This window comes from Thunnus maccoyii, chromosome 9 (assembly GCF_910596095.1).
Source record: "Thunnus maccoyii chromosome 9, fThuMac1.1, whole genome shotgun sequence".
In the NCBI taxonomy this organism is placed as follows: domain Eukaryota; kingdom Metazoa; phylum Chordata; class Actinopteri; order Scombriformes; family Scombridae; genus Thunnus; species Thunnus maccoyii.
Genome location: NC_056541.1, coordinates 15445595 through 15460963, shown reverse-complemented (window position 1 = coordinate 15460963; position 15369 = coordinate 15445595). Strand labels below are relative to the sequence as shown.

General features: G+C 39.3%; 1 protein-coding gene across 1 annotated transcript in view; it reads right to left on the bottom strand.

Annotated features, from left to right (window-relative positions):
* The window catches only part of LOC121903732 (cAMP-specific 3',5'-cyclic phosphodiesterase 4D), a 37808-nt gene extending 22742 nt beyond the window's left edge, over positions 1-15066 (bottom strand). Inside the window, exon 1 of the mRNA XM_042421067.1 lies at positions 14981-15066. The gene's annotated coding sequence lies outside the window, so the exon portion shown is untranslated. The remainder of the gene's footprint in view (positions 1-14980) is intronic.
* Between the last annotated feature and the right edge of the window lie 303 nt (positions 15067-15369).

The following is a 15369-nucleotide window of genomic DNA, read 5'->3' as shown; positions in this document are numbered from 1 at the left end:
CTTTTAGGAGAGCAATGAGAGTTTATCCTGTGTGATCACATTAGGCGAGTGAGCAAAAATGAGCTGAGCTATGGCTTCTCCTCACCCAGCAGGAGAAGGTCACGGCTGTCTAATGTGGTCTAAATTTCAGTTGCTGTGTGAAACGTCTCTTTTCTCTTGTTGAGCTCCCCCAGCTGCTTATTGAATAATCACTCAAAAGTATCTCTGCCTTTTATTGTAGCCATTCAATCAGCTGAGATGAGCAGGCGCTGTGGCTTTGTTGAAATAGCCAGTCACTTTTATTCCCTTTGTAGGCTGATCTACATAGACCACATTAATCAAGTACGGTTTTTTGTTCTATTTGTTGAGCTAATATTTCAGAGAAAAGCCTCTGGAAGATTATACATTACAGTCATTAATAGTCAAGCTTAGATGGTAAATACTAAAATGAAGTCAACGAATCAGCCAAAGCTGTTGTAAAGCTCCGTTTTTGATTTTTCAGATTGAAATTAATTACAATCCATTATAAGGTGCATAACAGTGTTTTCACAGTAAACAGGCAGTAACACTTGTTTGATGCTCACTAAAAGCTTCACATGCACCATCCAATTAGTCTCAATCCTATTGACTCAGCTATTGACTGAAGTGGATTTTCCTCCTTATGGAGTTCCTTCACTTATTTAAGATTTAGATGGCAGCGCAAATTATTATCCTATTGATTTAATAATCATATTTTGGTCACTGATTGCAGCTTTAAGATAAGCGCTGAACCACTTTTGAAGTGAGATGGGCTCTTGTAGAGAGGAATAAATGAATAGAAATGAAGCTCCAGTCCTCAGTGTTGAGCAGCAGCAGCAGCAGCAGCAGGCTGCCTGCCCACTGACTGAAAGCATGAGCTTTGACATAGCAGTGGCTCCTCCAAGTGGTGCTGAACCCACTAGACATAGAAGTAAAAATAGGAAAGATGGGCGTCAGCTTCATTTGATTGTTTCTTATCTGGAGAGACACCACTAAGGACCAGATCCTCAGTAGCTGCTGCCTTTGTTTGCCTGACCTTGTCCTGTCCTTTACACTGAGGACAACCATTAACTGCCACAGCAATTCCTCAATCCATACATCACATAAATCAGCTACAATCAAACCACTGGAGGGCTGTCACCTCACCTCACTCACACACACCCCTATGCACTAAAACTTAGAGGCATGCCAACGTATGTATTTGCACAACCGCCCTTGAAACAAAGCCTGCAGATGATTGATGTGGGCTGTCACTTGGTACAGACCCTCTATTTCAGGAGGGATTATGACAGCCCTTATTCTATACTCAAAACTATACACTTGATCATATGCAGGGCCTGTAGGAGCTCCAATTCACTCTCAAGTATGGACAAATTGAAAGAAGCCGTTATAAAGCCATATCTGGCCAAACAGCTCAATTTCCTTACTACTCATTCCCGTAGCACTTTGTTGACAGTGATGAGCCCTTTGTAGCAGCTCAAAACAATTTCACAGCAAGTGGACCAGGGATGAAAACACAATAACATTTATCTGAAATGTAAATTAGCTCTCACATCTCAAGCTCCTTGAAAATAATTGTCTTATATTCCACCTATTGTCTGGCAGACCCAAGTATGAGTCACACATTTTATTGTTTGCTGTTTGTGCTGTGAAATTGGGGTCATGAGACGTGGGAGTATTTTGAAAACAGTATGGTGTTCGACTGCGAATTGATAGTCTATCTGATTGAAATTAGTTCTATTCCAGGCCCTTCTGACAATTTATCGGATTACTCACTACTTAAAGATCGAATGCTTTTCTGTCATTTTCAATAGAGGCTAAAAAAAAAACAAACATAAAAGAAAAATCGTTATTTTGCTGAGGAATCCATAGATCTCCTGAGCATCGCTGGGACTCAGTTTGACAACCACTTGTGGTTTTCACAAAAAAAAAAAAAAAATTAAAAATTATCAAGGAAGCATGTGGGGTTAAAAAAAGTGCTATTATATTACCTGATACTGAATGATAGTTAGGTAAAGAAGACTCTATTGAGCACTGCAGGAAAGGTGGTAAAGCTACACCAGGCAGGATTTTATGCAAAAATGTATGCATCATCAACCTGATGGAAGCTGCAACAGAGGAAAGCATCACATCTCCACTATTTTAGGGATAAGTTCCTCTTCTCAATTTGTCTTCACTTGAATTCATGAATAAAGTCATTGGTAAAAATTTTTTTTTTACTCCATCTGGTGTGATATGATACATAAAATGAAAGAGTTACATGTTGTTGCACGTACTGTATATGTACGCGCAAGCAGTCAGAAGCATTCTGGATGTTGACTCACCAATGAAGACTAAACCTGCCGTCTAACATCTCTTTTCCCACCTCTCGCACTGACTAATAAGTTGAAATGTGGCTCAACAGTGTGTAGTTTGTGACATCATGAGGCATGATTTTCTGGATAATCACGTCCTTCAACGTTTAGAAAAAAACACTTATCTCTACCACTTAACCACAATAATGAAGCACTAACATTTGTATCCAATTTGCTCTCATTAAAGGGGCATTCCATCAATTTCACACATGTAGATAAGTTTATTAGTCATGGAGAGTACTACTCAGCTTGTGAAAGCAGTTATGTAATGTCTTCTGAGGCCCTGAAGAGGTTGTTGTTTTTTTTTAAGTCCAACAAAATAACCCTGATGATGTTTTCATAGTCATCTCACTTCGGGTTTGGAGACAGATTTTTAACAGAAAGCCAAACTGGGGGTGTGCAGACAGAGAGGCTCTAACAAATTACACTATTAAGTTGCATTATGGGAAGCGTAGGATCAAGTATTTTTGGAGCTTGGGACTAAAAGTAAGCATTTCCTGTCCTCTGCTTCATGATTATGACCATTCTTCTTTTAAGAGTGCAGCAGTAAATTTCTCTTGTTTCTCTTGAGTGTAAAGAAAATATCAAATGATTGTTATTCAAAGTCATATTGCTTTTCTGGTCTTGAAACACATGAGAATAACATTTTTCAAACTCTAACTTCAGTGAATGCCACCATAAATGGTGCTGCAAGATGTTATGAGAGGCCATTCAGGCATGCCCATGAACTGTGCCCTGAAACGATATGATAATGAAATTCTTTCAAAGCTGTTTAAGGCTGAGTGAGCTGCCAAACCTGTCAGTGATAATTAATTTATCTTTAACAAAAATTAAGAGATTAAGAAAGAAGAAGACACATAAAACGCAAAAAAAAAAAAAAAAAAAAAAATCCAAAAACATTCGTCTGTGACATCATCATTTACCAACTAAAATTACCAACTGCTCAATATTTAGCTAATGTTTTGTGAACATAGCGGAGCATTTTCAGAGCCAGATATTTCATCGACAGAGTTGATGGAGGTCAAAACAGAGCTTGAAAAAGAGTGAATATTTGACTTAACAGCTACGTTCACCAGGTGGACACAAAAACGACTCTAAATGAATGCGAATGTTGCTCCACATCGAGTGGATGTGTGAATAGGAAACTTTTTGATAACACTTTTGCCAAAACAACTTTACAAAGTGGGAGAAAGTAAGTCAACAAAGTGGCTTGTTCTGCCCCCAGGTAGTCAAAAAAATCAATCACTGAACTCACAACAGATTGGCTGATTATACTAAACCACTTTTTAATCCTACTGTAATTTAATTACTTGGCCATAACCTTTAGTCTATCAAGTAAGAATAAAAACCTTATTTTACGTTTTTAAGTGTTTTAAGAGCCACTTTAGATGCTTACTGGTTGAAACACTGTTGTCTGTGACCTTTGAAGCTAGGCTATATTCTGTATTCTCTCTTACTTCTTACTGCTGACTGATAATTAAGGAAGTCTTTGTGTCAGCACCAGTTCATAGCTCACTGTGGACCGGTTAAACAGAAAAAAAGGGTTGTGAAAGACTTTGGTATGTTACCCACAACAGTCATATTAACTATGCAGATAAATCAACATTCAGCATAAACTTAAGAAACTCCAATCCTGCTACTTAGAAAAAAAAGCTCCCTGCAGTTAAATTCAAAACACAGATGCATGCAAACAGTGTGCTGCTCTGCTTCAAAGTGCCACCAGATGTCCCCAGAGAGCTATAGTTGTCTTGAGTCTCACATCAAGTTTTCAGTCCTGGTACCTTACTGTCCTCTGATTAAAAAACACCCAGAACAAACTTCACACAACTCTGAAAATTCACACTTTCCATTTTTACAAAGCAACTGGCAATATGTTATACATAAACCAATTATATTTGATATTCTACCGCTATTAATTTACACAATTTTAAGCCTGTCTGTTGTGTTTCTCTGTTTGTGTGATAAAAGGCTGTTTTTCATCTCTCGTTGCACACACAGGGCATTGTCTACTATTCCATTTCTCTCATGCACATGGCCCACTATAGCCTAATGACATCACTGACCCAAGGCAGTAGTAAGCTTTGCAGAGCTTGGGATGAGTCACTCCTATCTGAACAGCCCAGCAGAAAACAGCAGGCATGCAGTGGTGAATCGAATCTCAGCCTGCATCTCTCTCATCAGATATGATTCAATATGGATGCTGTTGACTGACTGAACACAGAAATATTGCTTAATGTCAAGGTCACAAACCCACTCCTAGTGGTTTGTTCCCATCCAGTGACCCCGCTAGTACAGAATGACTGACAGGGTAATTAGTGCTGGGTGCCTCACAGTCCCTTTCCATATGTTAACATGGACTTGGGTAAACATATTTAACAAAGCAATGACAAGACAGATGCATGCTGGAGGCTGGCATTGTTTAGCCATTTCAAACATGATGATAAGCAGCCATACTTATTTAATAAACCATAAATCAAAGTTGAAAGTTTAATGATGGCAATGCAGTATCATCATATATATAATAATCCAGACCAAATTTCGATTTATCTTCCAATTTATTTTATTGTGAAGCTACTCTCAGAGGTTTGCTACACATACACACACACAGAAGAAGAAAAAAAACCCTGATGCTACGTCCAAGCACATTAAAACATTTTCACCCAAGGCACATTTTTTCCCTTGGCACAATAACTCCTATGACTGTGTCTGCTGTGTCAGTGTTACACTTTTTTTTTCTCACACAATATTCTAAGTGGCAGAATTTTTTTTTTCATTTGAATGCACATACAGAGTTGTAAATAATCCAGACTTTTACAAAATATCATACATTTATTTTAAATATAGGAGGAAAAAAACTATGTAGGCTATGTATTTGTACTTTGTAACTGTCTAACAATAGTATTTCCACAGTCATTTCGTTGCTTCATCCTCTCTGTCCTTATTCTGCCACCAGCAGTTGATTTCAGTTGAGCTCTCTGTTGCTAGTAGCAACCTCTACTGGCACAGTTCAATAGCAGTTGCAGATAAACTGATGTTGTTAACATTAAAGCCGGACTCGGACTACAGGAGTTTCAAGATCCTAACCGATTCTGAAATCACGTTGCATTACACAAAAGAGGAGAAACGTTTCTTGGCAATACTGTCAGCTCTCTCTCATTGGCTATTGTGGTCCCGCTTGGAAATTTGTGATATAATCATCCAGACTTTAACTCCTAAATATCAAACATGTTTGAAATTATCGGGGCGGCCCCGATGAGTCTGTGAGCAGTTCTGGAGCTTTAAGATTGGATCTGTAAGCCCCTCACTTTACCAGATAATCTGGGCCAAACATCAGTACCGACCAAGGTCCCAGACCAGATTTCTCCTGCAATTGTTGGGAGGGGTCAGTCAGGGATAAATTGGCCCAAAACTCCTACATCTAGCCTTTTGTCAAACTGTTACCAAGACATCTTTCATCTACTCCCTAGATACCCTTGTTGGAGCATTATCGATAGGTACTCTTTTTTTATCATCTCTGTTTTGTGATTGTTAATTTGTGATTTGTTGATTTAATTTTCTGCTAACCAAGCTAGCCTTCTTGTGTCTTTGCATTGACTTTGTATGAAATTGCGCCACGCAAAAAATTGGCTTTTAGTTCTGTCAACAACATAAGTTAATTTACTGTTGGGATATATGTATGTATTTTTCGATTCTCTTTTTACCTTTACTGTTGTGGCCTCTAATTGTATGTTTACTAATTACTGTGTTGTACTTCCTATGGATTTAGTGTTGATCTTTCACTAGTGATACTTTGTTTCTTCGTGGCATGAGAGGGACATAACAAATTTGAAGTTTGATGTTTTGTACAGATATTCATGTTCCAGTCAGTAAATGTCATCCCCACAGGATGACATTTACTGACTTTGGTGATCCCCTAGTGGCTCCAGCAGGTCAAAGTTTTCACATGTTCAGTAAAATATCTAAAATTATGTTCAGACATTCCTGGTATCCAGACGATGAATCTTAATTACTCTGGTGATCTCCCGGATATTCCTCTAACGCAACCATAACATTAATAGTTTTGGGTGAAGTATCTGAACCATTGTTGGATGGACTGCCATGAAATTCGGTTCAAACATTAACTTTCCCATGATGTATTGTGGTAAATTTGTAATAACTTTGATAAGTCTAATAATGCTTTGGCTTATGACCAAATACCTCAAAACTAAAATGACACCCCTGTCAGCCTCAGCTGTACTATCTGTTTATTGCTAATTAGCAAATAATATAAAAACAAAAATAATTACAAAGTAAAATTCCTTAAGTGTGCAAGAAAACAGTTATGAAACAAAACTAATACTTCAAGCTGGCCCCGTAACCCGATCCTCATGCTCCACCCTACCCCACCCCAAAATGTATCTCTTCCAGTAATATGATGTAATGACTATCATTTGATTTACTGTCAACTACTGTTTTTTACAGTTTAACAGTTGCTGCCAGTAAAGATTTCAAATGCCTGCTGCATAGATGTGCACCTACACTCACACTGAGGCTCCTCTCTCGCCATGTTTTTGATTAACATCCACCTTCCTATTTGGAAAAAGAAACCATGACTCCATAATCTTTTTCATTTTAAAGGAGATGATATAAAACCTATTGCAAACTTGATAGAATCGTATTCCAGCATGAAGGCACAAATTTGCGGTTAAAATCAGCTGAGCTGTCCTGAAACATATGGCTAACAGAAATGATGGTGCATGTAGTGAATGTTTTTACCAGTGGACGAGCCTCCTCCCCTGGGCGGGTTATGTGACCATAACACTGGGTTGAGGTAAGCAAAGCAGACAAACCAATCAGTTGAGCAAATGACTGCCAAAACTTTTATGCTCTGAGGTGATTTGTTCTCTCTGACTTCTTGTCATGTTATATAAGGAAGGCCCACCCTCTGAGGCACACTTTGGTCTCAGATTATTTGAGGAGAGCAAGAGAGCTGATTACATATTTGTAATCTTATTTTTATATAAACATTTCTAGTGGCAGAAATTCAAAGAGAGTAAGGCTGATTCCTCCAGTCAACCCCTGCGATGACCAGATCTGCCTGTTTGAAATAACAGCAAACCGCAGTGAAACGTTGGCATCTTGTCTACATAATAACAGACGACCATAAAACCAAATATTTTCCAGCAGATATGCTTACCCAATTTGTGCATCTAGAGAAAATATTTCCCATTAATTAGGGCTGAGCAAGATAGTGAGTCAAAGTAAAATAGCAGAACAGATTCATCATAAATTCTTGATTCCCCTCAGTTATTTAAACTATGGTATTGGTGCATATAATGAAAAGATAGCCATTATTTTACTCTGGGTTTTGTCAACAAGTCAGTGCTATAGTGCACTAGATCTCACAAAAGCTCATTCAGTAGAAACGTCCATTACAGATGATTTTAGTATGCAGCAAAGAACACAGTTCATATGCATTCAGTAAAATAATGCATGTAATATATCCATTAAATTAGATTCGGTACAAAGCGTTGCAATTGTATAACTCAAAAATTTGTTTAATCGATTTATGAGACAGCCGAGTGCAAAGCCATCTCTATACTACAGATCAACATGTTATGAGATATGAGATTAATTTAGGTCTGCCCGGGGCTTGTGAGACAAAATCCTTCGATGGTCACGTGGAATTAGACCCTGAGACTTCACTGAATATTCTTCCACCCACTGTGGTGAGAGAAACAGAGAGTAGGAGTGAGAAAGCAAAATAGGGAGTGACGTTTTACTACATAAGGCATAAATGAGCAAACAAATGAAACCTTGAATAAGAGTAAAGTAATAACTGCACATATGACCGGAACATATAGTGTTTCTGTGTGCAGTCTCGTCTCTCATCTGTGTATGGATAAATAACAGAGAAATGGGATTATGAGGAGGATAAGAATGTGATGAGACATGGAGATAACAGTAAGTGATAATGAGCTATTATTTGGACTGTACTATAACAACAAGATTGTGTTGCATTTGTATTTCGTCTCCCTAATTTAAAAATGATTGTGTACAAAACATTTTGATAGCAAATTGAATATAAATTATACTTTATTATTTCAGTCAGCCACTTGTATGGAATGGATTTATTATGTGAATAAAGAGTACAAATAGAGTTGATATTTGGCGTCTAGGCTCTGATCTCATCACTCCTCCCATACACCACCGCCAGAATTTGGGGAGTGACCATAATTAACTTCGCCTCAAAACCTGTATTAGATACAGAGCCAGATGTTAGCTGTTTCATAGGATTTACTATTTGTCGACCAGGCACCAGGCACCATATATCCTCAACAAAGCATTGTAGAGCATATACTATCTAGTTAAGGCTGGATTACCAACTAGGGTACTACTCTGGGGCCTCAGACTGTCAGGGGCCCTGAAGGCTCCAGGTTGTGGTGTTTGTGGTAATTTGAATAATTGTAAAGTTGCTTGATAATACTCTATGCACCATTAAAACAACAATATAAACTGAAATGACAGCAGGTTTAAAGTGACGCCTGCATTATTTCATAATCTTGTAGCCCCGTCTTCTGGAGAGGCCTTGAGCTTAAATGAAGTTTTAAAGCCTCCATATTATCTCTGTTTATCCCATGTCAGCATACATATTCCTAAATATATGTGTGTTTAATAAAGTTACCATACACTAATTACTAATTTACAAAATGCACAGAAAGGGGAGAAATGGGGGGGTTTATGAGGGCCCACAGCTCATTTTTGCCCTGGTGCTCCCTTGAGAGTAATTTCTGCCATGTGTCAGATGAATTGAGATGGATTGAACCAAAAATTGACCTAGTATGCAACATCTGGCTAAGACACATTATCTATACAGCAGATAATTCTTAACATGTGTTGTAAACCCACAAAAATGCATGGCTCAGAGCATACGGTCACTTCATATGAAATATTATAGTATTAATAAGTTGGAAGACCTTCACTGCATAAAATCTAAGTTTCAATTATGAGTTCAACTGGGTGTAGCAGCAACATAATCCATAAAACTGAGCAGTTTGGGTATAAATGATGTAATAAAATGATGTAAAACTCTTGCTTTTGAGTTGACTATATTTCTTTAATGACAAGCTGAATATTGTGGAGGAAACATGAACGTAACTTTGTTTGACAAAAGCCATGTTGTGTTTCCTATGAACCCAATATAACAGGGAAATAATCATGTGAATGGACTGGAGCCTATATACAATATTAGCTTCATTGTAGACCCATTTCTGCAGTGAGTCAACAGGAAACCCCCCAAAACAAGATAACAACCCTTGGAGAAATATGCTCCAAAACCAAATTAACATTTGTACAGTGATACTGCATGTTTGTTTGTTTTTGCTTTTTTTTTTTTTTTTTTACCCATGAGCCATGTCAAGGACAAATTCCCATTACCTTGTGTATAAATGAATCAATGCACATACTACAAATAGGTAGATGTCATCATTAAAAAGCAGTATCTAGTAGCTGTTTTTCTTTACCTTAACCCCGACCCCATGTCATCTCTGTGATGCTAATCATAACCTAAGACTTAATACTAACAATGGAGGGTGGCACTATTGGCAACAGTAAGGCCACTGGTATACACTAACAGAAGTTCTTATTGGATGGGCAAACCATGTCTGAAGCCCCCCTGCCTTTTCCAACGTCTACATATGAAAATTGTAATTTTAACTCTGTAACTTTCCAAAACCAAAATCTGGTATTCATGCAGTTATTGGCCAGGTGTATGGAGGTGAGAAAGTAAGTAGCAGTTTGAAATTTGTGTGTACACTCTTCGTGTGTACAAATAAGTGCAACACTATGAATGCCTTCCAAAAGAGACCTTTTTTAAAGGCATATGCCATTATTCCCATATTTAAACAATTATTGCATCTTTTTCCTTTCTATGACAGCATGCTATTAAAATTTTTGTTATTGACCTGGTCAGACAACACATCATACAAGCTAGTTCTTTATGAGCATACCCCAGCCTTCATTCAAGAGAAATAGAATTCAAGACAGCAACAACAATGGAAAGCATATTGAAAACAGAGTTATTTTTCCAAAAGACTGTCCTGATGCAACGGGATTTGACTTTGGCAAGGCCAGTTTGGCAGAATAACACAGTGGATGGATCATGGCAGACAGCCTTACTGCAAAAGGTCTCAGTGAGTAGAGTACTTTACAGGTGAGTCTAGCAGAACAAGCAAAGTCTGCCTTATCAAAATATACCTGACTGAAATGCCCTTGTATTAATATATCTCAAGCCTACTGGCAAGCTGCCTCTACTGGCAAGATGCGATATACGTAGTAGATATCATTCAGAGGAAGGTGGAGGCTCAGTGTAAATATCAAGAGTTATTCCAAGCAAGTCCTTTTTGGCCCTGCTGCAGGAAAAAAGTCAAATAAACCATGTGCCACCCCTGATGTTTATTCATTTCTTCCTTGCACAAACACTAGCTGTCAAAGGCACTTAAGTCCAATTACTCTGTGGTGTGTGCTCATGCCAAGCAATGCAATCAGTTCCCAGTGAGGGACAAGTTGATATGTTACTATGCAACTCTAACCTACCGTTGGAGAAGTTGTGGTGGGACTGGAATGGTCATTAAATGCTGAATACACCTATTTTACTGTGCTACTCAATTCCTTAACAGATGGAACTTGTGCTGTTTTTTCACTATTGTATGTGTTGTACTGTCCTATTTTAATGGTAATAAGGGTAGTGTCGGACTGACATTCTGGGTGTTGTGTGTGTGTGTGTGTGTGTGTGTGTGTGTGAGAGAGAGAGAGAGAGAGAGAGAGAGAGAGCATATGTGAAAAGAAGGAGTTGGGTTTCATGGAAAACATTGCCCAAGTCTGAAGAAGCACAAAGCTTTTTTGGTCTTTTGTCTATGTTTTTAAGAACAACATTACTGTGACCCAATCCAAACACAGAAAATGTCAACAGTTGTTTATGGAAAGTTTTCTGCAGCGCAGGAAAATAAAGTATTTTCTATTTGTTAAACAATGCGCCAGGATGTGCCGCATGAGAGATGACCAAAAGATGACCAGCACATACCATCACTCTCATGAGACATTATCAAACCCCCCACCCATCCCTTCCACAATCCAGCCCACGGCAGTTCCAAAAACCCTAAATGTGCACCTCTAATAGTAGTGTAAACTCTTATACTCTGTATTTTTTTTTTAAAAATGACAAACACAATGACAGGACTTCCAGTGTAACAAGGGGAAACGGAAGTACAAGTGAACACCATGTCCCAGCTGTTTCTCTCTTCTCTATTTCATCTACTCTCTCGTGTCCCTTGGAGGTCATTCTTCCTGCCTAACGCAACAAGCCATCAGTGCTGCCACTGAGGCAGATATCCTCTCATGTATCATCATCAGCTTTGTCAGTGCCTGCTTATGTTGGTCTACATGACATCAATTAAAGGCCAAATCTGCTGCACTGCTGACCATAACAGTGTAGCTTAATAGTAAGGTGCTGTGGTGGTTCCCTGATACCATCCAGCTGTGCTGAAGGTCAGTGTTTATTGGGTTGGTTTATGGGCTCTACTGCATGGAGAGAATGTGACAAATTTTTCTTTTTTCTCTATGCTGTGTTGGACATGTCTGTGTAACTCATTTAGTATCATAGTATCATTGGATGGTCTCAAGGCATGCCTATAATACTATACTACTGCCTTTTAAGGACATGCAAAGGGAAAAGACTCCATTATAGGTTCAAAAGTCATACTTGTCCTCGGATTTAATATCAAACAGCACATCCATCACTGGATTGATGACAATACTGCCAAACATCTGGAGGCAGGGAACATCTTTTACCTAAGCAACAAACTGTTCTTGATTCCAAAAGCCTGTTTCCTGTCACTTTTAAGTTAAAAACAGATGTAAAAGTAATTGGTGAAAATAAGTTTTCTCTTTAAAAGGGCTGCACTGTTGCAATTAATCAACCAACCCAGTAAATGTAACCCAAGTTCAATAGACCAGCAAAGTCCCCAAATGACCTCCAAGAGCCCTGAGCACATAGACCTTCCTGTTCATTGTTATGAGAAAAGAGTTTCCAATAAAAAGATACTTAAATGCTTCTGGCATTGCTTGCTTATACATGTTTTTGTGTGCATCTTGTCTTTGTGTATGTATGCATATTGTGGTGCCTCTGCACAAGAGCTTTGGAGGGCTTTTGCATGCTTTTCCTTGCCAGAAAAACAGAGGAAAACAAACACTGCCTTTATTACAGTAATGAATATGCTTTGGGAAGCAAATTATATAATCTTCCATTAACTCCCACTCATTAAATGCCAAGAACGGCTCAGGGAAACCTATGACATTTGACTTTATTGGCACCAAACACAGGAGCCCCCCACTGTTACTTGACTCCCAACCCTTCACCTCTGGAAACTTACAATAGCTTCATCACTCACTATATTACTCACATCCACTGTTGCTAACAGAACCATCAGAATACAACAAAGTCTGATAAACACTTGAGTCAACATAGGCACTTCCAGTTAAGGTCTTACAGATCAGTGAAATAAATGGAAGATATGCACACACAAATACATACATATACACAACTGCTTTTATCTGCTTTCCTTCCTCTATTAATACATCAACAGCAGTGCAGATGCTTGCAGATGTCCCAGTAGGCACATAGTACATTGAGCCAAGCTCATTACTCTGCACTCCCATTCACTCACACTGGCAAAAAGCAACACTCATTCACAAAAGACACCTAGGATACAAGCACAGGTTTGTAAGCATAAAAATTTCATGCTTGCACCATAATCATTTTCTCTCATGCTGTGTGGTTTTAGAGTAGTCACTGTTGAGTCAGTGCGGCCATCCATTATTCAGCCTAATCTGACTTGCTCTGATCTCTGCACAATAGATGCTTTATCACAGAGCTCGGACTAAAGGAGGAGAGAGCGGACACCCCTATGATATAGGTCAGAGTGTCAGCTTGTGACTGCAGCCTCTATCTAAGCACTCAGGTGATGCACAGGTGAAACAATGGCCTTAGTGTGCTGCTGTCATCTCCCAGATTCATCCACGTGGAGGTGGAGTGCAGCACTGGCTGGTATATATTTGCATAGTAGAGGTCAGGTACAACACAAGGCTCCCTGTGTTTCACACTGCAATAAAAGAGTTCTGAGACAAGCAGGCTGACAGACAGGTAGGTATTTGAAACTGTAGGCTATTTCCCCTGCTTTGAAGCAACAAAGGACATGAGAGAGCAGCGTGTTCGGATACATTTTTTGTTGATGTGATATGCACAACCTTTAATGTTATGTCTTAATATCTCTTTATGAAATAAACCTCATAGCAATGCCATTTCAGTCATGGTCTCCACCTATCAGGGGTGCTGGGATGTAAGACATTAACTAGTCTTTATGTTTGTTAGCCGGTCAGCTGGCGCAACATTAAACTCTCCTGGGTTTAATTTATGAGTAATTACATGATGTAACTGTTTTGCTCACCCTTCATGTGTTCATACAAGTGAGAACACACTATAAGACAAAGCTTCCCTCCATTTATGGACTGCAACATTTGCAAAGCTTCATGCTATAGCAAGGTGCTTTGACTAGTAATTTGATAAGCATGTCTATGGAAATCAAGGGAGTTGTTCTTTGACTAAGAGGCGGAGATGATATCCGTCTTACAGGGAACTGTGGAGAGTTTCTGAGTATCGCTCTGCCACATGTGGCAGTTTAACAAGGGAAACTCTGACACATGCAAACACTTTTTCACACCCTCACATCTACACGTACAGTACATCCTCACAAACTGACAGACACATGCTAACACCTTCTGTCTACTTCTATTGTCCATTTCTGTTTTTCCCTGTTTGTCTTTCTTTCACTCTACACTTAGTGTTAGGGCTGTGGTTGTAATAACACTGAAGTAAAACACAAGGGTATTTGGTATACCTTGATTAATCTGTGTTTGCACTGGAGTTCAATATTTTGTGCCAAGAAGACATTGTAACTGCTAAGAAGATCGAAATGCTCCTGACTCTAATACGAAAAATGACTGTGTCATTTCTCGTTCCCTCTGAATTTATGTGTGACTGCAGCGCAATTTGGAGCAGGCCTATTTATAGCCGACTACCGCCACTACCACCACCACCACCCTGCAGCCTGAAAGTCACACCAGGAGATTTTGGGAGGGGAGTCCTTGAGCTCCTCTGTCAATGTGAAGCATTGCAGTGACAAGTTTGCTGATGAGGTTGGTCACTGTGAAGTCGCACTGCACCGTTCCCTCCCCTAAAGCACAAGGCTGCTGTCTGTGCATCCTTCAGACACAGAATGTAAGTACATACACTCAGTAATCCAGTGCACATACACATGTGAGTGCATGCATGCCCATGCACAAATGCATAAACACACTCATGCACACTGTATGCACACACTTGCACATGCACAAACAGAACTTCTCATTTCTGAATAAAAACTAGGGAAGTGTTGGTGATATTTTTCTGTGTGTTCACTGTATTTGTTGCTGATGTCATACTACAATGTGTTACTTTAGATTCACTAGTAACCCCACAGCTACAGCTACTGTACTACAGTTACAGTTATGAATATAGAGTCACAAGGAGAAAAAATGATAATATAAAAACTTACTTTATATATTTTTGAGAAACTTCCAGAAAGAGTTTATTTATCCACTCGTGGCTACCGTACAGTGTCGCCTGTCTCTGCTCTCTGAGAGTCCCAGTCAGCGAAACCAAAATAAACAAAAGTATCTGGTGTGCATCTCTAACACAGCAAGTCGCACTCTGCTGCTTACTGATGCTCTCTGGAATAAGGAGGGAACTCTGCTCTGAGCTCCCAGGCTCACAGCCAATCATGTCAGAGTGGTTCCTGCCTCTTGGCCAATCACGTGGCTCCCGTGCTCTGGCCTCCACCCCTCCTTCTCGTGCTGAAAGTTCCCATGGTTGTGGACAAACTCAAGACAAGAGGGAAGGGGAGGGGAGGGGAGGAGAGGAGAGGAGAGGAGAGGAGAGGAGAGG